Genomic DNA, 8,601 nt, shown 5'->3' with positions numbered 1-8,601 from the left:
GAAAGGAACAACATAGCAGTAAGTTGCCTTATGACTCCCTACCCAACAGCAGGTTTCTCAGGCCAGAGTCTCCCAACCCCCAATCTAGCAGTAGATGATATAGGTAGGTACATTTCTCCCCTGTGTCTCACTGAGGTCCAGCCAACAATACCAGATGGCCTCACAGCACCAGCAAGGGGAATCCTGCCACAACAAGCTCCAGGCCCAGGGGTGCTCCTTATTCCTACAGGCCAAGAAATCCCTTCCTTCACCTAGAGGTATCAGGAGGCCTGGCCTGGGGAGCTTCTTTTCCTCTCCAGTAGCATCAGCAGGGTTCAGTGAGAGCTCCAGAAGCACCAGACAAGCCAGGCAGACTAAAACAGCATCACGAAACTTCTGAAAATTAAATTGTCATCGAAACCACAATACACAAAAGTAATCCAGGACCTGTGTGCTAAACCTAAACAAGGTGACTATTTGCTAAAGTATAAGAATTTAATAGGACCCAGAGACTCCTAACATTGTAGCCAAAATGTCCAGGATTCAATCACAACCTGAATGAGAAAAGACAATCATCTGACACAGACACTGAAGTGAATCAGATGTTAGAATTACCTGTAAGAATTTTAAAGCATCCATTATAAAAACGTTTAAACAAGCAAATTCAAATTCTCTAGAAACAAATGGAAAAAAGTAACAGAAACAGAAAACTTCAGCAATGACAGTGGAGCTAAAAGAGTATCAAAGAAATGATACCAGAAAATTTCCTAAATTTGGTGAAAAACAAACCAATAAATTGAACCTCACATAGAATAAACCCAAAGAAATCTATACCAAGACACATCATTCCCAAGCCTCTGAAAAACTAAAGACAAAGAAAAAAAATCTCAAAACCAACCAGAGAGAAATGGCACATTGCCTTTAGCAGAGCATTAATTCAAATGACAATAGTTTTCTCATCAGAAAGCATGGAGTTCGTAAGGAAGTGGCACATATTTCAAGTACTGAAAGGAAAGAACTGTCAACTACAAATTCCTTCCTGATATGAGCTGTCTAAATCACATTTGATGATTGAAACAAAAAATAAAACAGTCTTATACTCAAACAACAGCATTTAAAAAGGGAGAGTAAAGAGACTTAAATATGTAAAATAATAGCCAGAGCAACCACTGTGAAAATTATACCAAGAAATACACTCAAAAACACTAGCAATAAAAACGAACCCTCTTACGCTGCTGGTGAGACTGCAAATTAGTACAACCACTATGGAAAACAGTATGGAGGTTTCTCAAAAAAATACTAAGAATTGATGTACCATAAGATCCAGCAATCCTTCTACTGGGTATTTACCCCAAAGACTTGAAACCCCATATCCAAAAAGATATTTGCACACTGATGTTGATAGCAGCATTATTCACAGTGGCCAGGACATGGAAGCAACCAAAGTATCCTACAATAGATTATTGGCTAAAGAAGCTGTGGTACATATATACAATGGAATATTACTCAACCATAAGAAGAGATGAAATACTGTCATTTGTGACAACATGGATGAACCTCGAGATAATCATGCTAAGCGAAATAAGCCAGACAGAAAAGTTGAAAATCACATGATATCACTTATATAAACCTAAAAACAACAAATAAACAGGACAAACAAACAGAGACTCATGGACATGGACAATGGACTAGTTGTTACCATAAGGGAGCAGACGTAGATGAGATAAAAGGGGTCAAATATGTAGTGACAGAAAGAAACCAGCTATGGAAGGGGAACACAAAATGCAATATATATATACATGCCTTATTATTAAATTGTACATCTGAAACTTATTGGATCTTATTAACCAAATGTCACCAAAAACTAAATAAATACATTTAAAATAAATTAAAAAAAAAAAAACACTAGCAATAAATCAAAATGCAATCCTATAAAATGTTGAAGTAACTCACAAGAAGGCAGGAAAAGAGAAATAAAAGAATAAGAGATGGAGGAAACAAACAGAAAATGTAATAAAATGGCAGACTTAAATTCTAACAATGCAAAGAAACTGGATCACTCATATTTTGCTTCTGGGAATGTAAAATGGTACAATCACTCTGGAAAACAGTTTGGCAATTTTTTATAAAACTAAGCATGCAATTACCATAGGACCCAACAATCACACCCTTGTGCATTTAATTTAGATAAATGAAAGATCATATTCACACAAACACTTGTACGCTAATGTACATGGCAGCTTTAATCATAATAGCTAAAAACTGGAAACAACTCAAATGTTCTTCAGTGGATGAATGCCCAAACAAGTGGTGGTACACCCATACCATGAAATAGTAATCAGGAATAAAAAGGAACAAATTATCAACACATAAAACAACTTGAGTGAATCTTTAGAGAATTATGGGGGCGGGCAGAGAGGCGATCTCATAGATTACATAACCTGTGATTGCATTTAAATAACATTTTTGAAGTGAAAAAATTATAGAGATAGAGAACAGATTAGTGGTTGTCAGAGGTTAGGAACAGGGCCAATGAGCAGGAGGTAGGTGGGTGTAGTAACAAAAAGGGCAACACAAGAGACCCTGTGGTGATGAAACTATTCTGTATCTTAACTGTGGTGGTGATTACACACACCTACGCGTGTGATAAAACTACATAGACCTACATACACACACATAAATAAGTGTAAAACTGGTGAAATATGAATAATATCTGTCGACTGTATCGACATCAATTTTCCAGTTGTTATATCACATTATAGTTTTTCAAGATATTATTCTTGGGGAAAACTCAATGAAGGGTAGACAGGATCTCTCTCCATTACTTCTTACAACTGCATGTAAATATAGAATTTATCTCAAAATAAAAAATTTATTAAAAAAGCACTGGGTGAAAGTTATGGGGAAGTGGGTTTTTCACATAGTCTCAAAGTATCACTTTACAAAGTATTTATTAACCTCGAAGTGAAAAGCCAAACAGGAGAAATTTGGTGGGTACCACTTTTCGTGTGATCTAACTTAGTCACCAATAATGGGACAAATAGATGCTCCTGCTGTGACACAACAGGAAGTACACATCACCTAAGTAAAAGTATTCTTGCCAGAAATATTTAACCTGAACTTAATCAAGAGAGTGAACCATTAAACAAATCCAAACACTGAGACACTTATAAGACAACTGCCCCGAACTAAATACAAATGCTAACATCACACAAGGGGGAAAAAAGATAAGGGAACTAGTATAATTAATTTAAAAAAAAATGTAAAGATTTTGTGAAAAAAAAGAAAGTAACTGAAGAGAATCAATTCTCAGAATGGATATAGTCACAGATGGATGTCTTATTCCACTAGCATGGCAGCATGAATAATTGTGGACCAAATTCCCTTCTTCTGCAAACATAGATACTTAGATTTTTAAAAAACCAGAAAATTTTAAATAGGTTAAATTGTTAAGAATGAAGGAATAAAGGAAGGTAATACGCAGATATCAGAGCAGAAAGGAAACAACTATCAGAATAGTGGACACATCAATCAGTAATACAGAATTCCAAAGTGATACAGAATTTAGACACATGCATTAATGATTAGACACTGGAAATTTCATATGTTCAGGAACAGGTAACTTGGCTGGAGGCCCATGAAAAGAAGGTAACTAGAGCTGAGACCTCTGCATAAATGAGAACCCTAAAAGAATTGACTCCTCAGTATAAGAAGGACTAGGAAGTAGTCCTTCTTGGAAGCAGCAAGAGAGCCTATCTGTTCCTGGGGCTCTGGACTGAAGCAAAAAATATTCTTTAAATTAAATCTCTAAACCAACACACACACACACAGTTTGAATTTACATCACCTGCGTGGTACAAGAATCTCAAGCCAAGAAATCAATGAAAAGGCTGATCCTATGGATGTTAGCTAGGCTTAATGTAGTGATCATTTCATAATATATAGAGATATCAAATCATTATGCTTTATAACTGAAACTAATATAATGTTATATGTCAATTATAACTCAGTAATTTTTTTAAAGCTAATCTTAGACCAGAAAAACCTTGAAATGTATACAGAGGTAAACACAATATCACTCTACAGGGAAACTTTCAAAACCTGGGGAAAATATGACTACCACAGGGAAAAACAAAACAGGAAAAAACAAAAAGCAAAAATCTGGCTGAAGATGAGCTCATAAACCAAATAACAAACCACAAGAGGAAATAACCCACTTTAAAGTTCTGGAAGAACCAGCAGACCCAGCCACTGGGATGAGTAATACCCGGAAGAGTTTTAGTGAGAGAACAATCTGAACTATAAAATAAGTACAGGTATAATTTTTAGAGAGATAAAATAGGGATAGAATTCATAATAAAAGGATAGAAAACCTAGGGGAAAAACACAGGTATGAAATTCATCAAATAGCACTTCTAGAAATTAAAAAATGAACCATAGCTCAATGGACAATTTAAACAATAGATAAGACATCAATGAAGAAAGAATTAGCTGGAAAATAGTCCTGAATAATTATCCAAATGTCTCTATAAAATATTTTCTAATTGAACATAATACAGAGATAATGGACATAATATAGAGGAAACGAGAAAGTCCAACATATATCTAATAAGAATTCAAGAGGAAAGAATAAAGAGAATGGAGACAAGATCACGTACAATGAGATATGCTACAAATTTTTAATAATTCAAGAAACACTGGAGTCATCTGATTAAAGAAGCACAAGAAATCCCAAGAAGAAAAAGTAAAAGCAAACTCACACCTGTGCATGCCATAGTAAAACTGCAGAACACCAAAGACAAAGAGTAATAATCTTAAAAGCCACCAAAAGACAATCTCTATCACTAAAAATAGAAGCTGGATGACAATATCTCCAAAGTGATGAGAAAAATAATTGTCAACTTAGAATTCTGTCCCCAAATAAACTAGTATTCAAGTATTAGGAGGAACTACAGTTTCAAAAAAATTAAAAAATTAAGAGACTTTTATGATTTGCACATGCTTATCAAAGAATTACTTCCATAAGAAGGAATGTGAATCCAGAAGGAAGGAGAGGAATGCAATATACAACAATGAGCACAGAAAATGTGGATAAATTTAAATAAGCATTGACTGTAAAAACAATTAAAAAAAAACTAATATAAAAATGACACAGTAAATATAGAAAACGAGGTGGAACTCTATCACAATACGATATTGTAAAATATAGAGCATGATTAGAATTACAAGGGTCTTATAAGGCCCTTACATTACTCAAGAGAAGAACAGATATTTTGATTAATACCATCTAAGACAAAATATGGATGTTAAAAACATAAAAATAGCTACTATAAGAATAGAAATGGGATATGTAACATTCAAATCGATAAATGTAAAAGAGACTAAAGAAACTGTAAGTACAATAAAAGTCGGGAAGAACAATAAAACAAGGAGAGACAGAAAAGGAGCAGGCCTTGGAAATGTCCTCCTATAAGAAATGGCACTACATTTTCAAAAAGATTAAAGCTGGTAAAATGAACATGCATAGAGGAGGTATTGTTCCATGTTGGCTTCCCTGGGAGAGCTGATTTGGAGATGATGCTGACTATGCAGTTTTATTAAGGACTGTCTTGCTATTAACATCTGAAAATGGAGAAGGAAGCAAAAATGGACAAAAGAAGATGTGGCTGCGATGCGCTAGAATGATCCAGAGTTAGAGTGATCCTTGAGTTACTGAAGTTTACTGAGAGGGCCAGGCCTTTATACTCCCACAAGGATAGGCCTTCTATGTGAGTTGCCCTGGAAAGGGTGTGATCTTGAACAAAGGAGCTTTCTTCAGCTCAGGCAATCCTTCAAGAGACTGACCCCTGAAGACTATCTGCTGACAGCCCTCCCTGAAACTGGGGCAAAAAAACTATACCTTGAAGGGGGATTTCACACATCACAGTGTCTTCCATATTACCACAAGGCAACTGTAACACCAGATGCTCGAAGGAACCCATTTACCCTATGATCAACAACATCCCCATACCTTCTTCAAACTCTACAGCTCAAATTTCCTTGGAAAGAGCAATGACATTTTATGGCATAATAATAAAAGATAAATCCAAATTTCTAAACCCCAAATCTTTATGATTCAAACTACATCATGTACCTCTTGCTCACTAACCAAAATAAGCCAAAAAGATATTAAGAGCAACCTGGGACTCTTTATTCTCTCACAATTTTAAATCTTCGGTTCGTAAACCAAAATGAAAATATCATTTTTGTCTAATATTTTTATCAAACATGGATGCCTACTTGTGCATACCATTATTATTGAATACCTGTTTCTAGACAGGCAAAAGATTCAAGATCAGAAAACCATAAATGATTGCTTTCTTATTCCTTCAATAAAAACCAACTCTATTTAAAAGAAACAAGAATACCCAAGTGGGTACCCTCTAGAGAAATTTAAGGTAATTCATCTTTGCAAAATATGTCAAGTCAGAAATTAACTAAAAAGCAAATCAGCTGAGAAAAAAATACAAGTAAACACACTGCAAAATCATTTAGCTCATAATTGTAATAAAGAATGTAGAGAGATGACGGAAATATAGATATATAGCTTTGATGTATCAATTACACCATTGCAAAGATTCCAGTCTTTTAAACAATTTTACTTATTATTATTATTTTTATTTATTTATTTATTTATTTATTTATTTTTGTAACTGACATTCTGCTGTTTCAAAAAAAAGGACTGAAACAGCCAGTAAATATGTTACTAGTCAAGTCCTACAAGTACTGATTTGAAGAGTTGAATAGACCATTGTCATGCTGGAGACACGTGTTGACATTAAGGGGGTTCTCTCTTGGGATTTCAGTAGATAAATGAGGTACCCTCAGAGGAAAGTGTTGCCAAATTTTCTCTTATCTGAAGTGAAATCATTTGCCTTATCTACCTTCTTGTCAGATAAATTCCAGACTCCTCCCTGCTTCTCAGGCCTGAGCAAAAACACTTTGAAGTCCCCAAATTGTTTCTGTTTTTATGAAAATTATTGAAATAACAACCAGCTTTTAATAAAAGGAAAGAGGGGAAAGTGGGTGATCCACTAAAAATAACAGCGTTTGTATTTTTTTTTTTAACTTCATGGCCTTTTATTCTTGCAGCCCAGGGCTTTCAAGTAGCTAGAAATCTCTGAATTTAAAAGATGGATGTGATTCAAAGAACAGTTACATCTCATACAGATCTAAGGCACAGAATGCATATAGATTGACCGTCTCTGTTTAGTGACATCATATACATGTAATGTAAACAAAGTAAATGTAATTTTAGGTGAGAGTCTCAAAGTATTTCTTAAAAATTACCCCAGGCTTGTGTGCATATTATATATAATATATACATATAATATATACTATACTATATAGTATAAACTATACTATATTATATATTATATGTATATGATATAAAACACATTGTTATTTACATGTTTTATATCATATACATATAATATATAATACATATATGCCTTTTAAATGAACCACACTGTAATTCAGAGATATGTCTCTGTGCTCTCCTCTTTATACTTGTTTTAAAGCTACTGACTACAGTGGTTTTGGATTTTGTTTGAAGTATGGCACATGGAAGAGGTGCGGGTTCTGTGAAAAAGGAAAGGAAGCAAAACAGAAAGATGGAAGGCAGGAAAGAGGTGGGGGTGGGGTTGACCTACACACACGTAACTTAGAAAGGGCCAGGCCCTGAACACACCCCAGACCCCTTCCCAAACATGAGACTGAGATTCTCCCAAAAGTTCTCGGCAGAGCTATGCTGCGGCTTGCGTGCGCCCCATCGATGCCCCAGCCACCCAGACATACAGGACTGTCCGTCCTGGGGCCACAGCCCTGCAAACTCTTGGGTACTTTAAGCTCCCTCCGGCGCCCGCAGCCCGCAGTCAATCACTGGGCACCAGCGCGCCAATCCATCACCCACTCCTGGGCGAATCCCTCTGCCTTTCTCCATCCTCCCTCCGCTCTCCCTCCTTCCTAGGGACTTACCAAGAGGTCCAAGGGCGGAGGCAGTGGCAAAGAAAGAGCGGGCAAAGAGAAAGGGCCAGTTGGCGGATTTACTACAAGGGGCAATAACAACGCCGTCAAGGAGACTGTCCTTGTGCGGCCCCATTCCCCGCTCACGCCCCATCAGACTCACAGCACTTTACACTCTCCATTTCGCCTTGGGGGTGTGATGAAGTAAGAGAAGGGGGGAAGGAAATAAACCCGCAGCCTCCTGGGCATCCCTTACCTCAGGCTACCCTGGCGGAAGTCTCCCTCCTCCTGCCCGAGGCGCCGCTGATGCACCGCTGTAGCCACTGTGCTCTGGGCGCCCGGGCTCCGGCCGCAGCTCCGCCTGGTCCAGCTCGTCTGTGCAATGCGAGCGAGCCTTTCCCACTCCCCAGGGCACAAGAACCAGCCCAGGGGACCGTCGCACGCCTATAGCGTGCAGCTCAGCCAGCAAGTGGGAGCCCGCAGTCGCCGAGGCGGGGCTGGGAGACCCGGAAAGGGGCGCACGAGCCGGGGGCGGCTGCGGAGCGCGCGCGCGGACGGACCGGCGTCCAGGACCCCGGCCTGGCTATAAAGGCGGCCGCAACGCGCCCCTGAGCTTCT

This window comes from Pteropus alecto, unplaced genomic scaffold, assembly GCF_000325575.1.
Source record: "Pteropus alecto unplaced genomic scaffold, ASM32557v1 scaffold25, whole genome shotgun sequence".
Classification (NCBI taxonomy): Eukaryota; Metazoa; Chordata; class Mammalia; order Chiroptera; family Pteropodidae; genus Pteropus; species Pteropus alecto.
The sequence above is the reverse complement of the archived record's forward strand: the minus strand, read 5'-3'. Positions refer to the sequence as shown.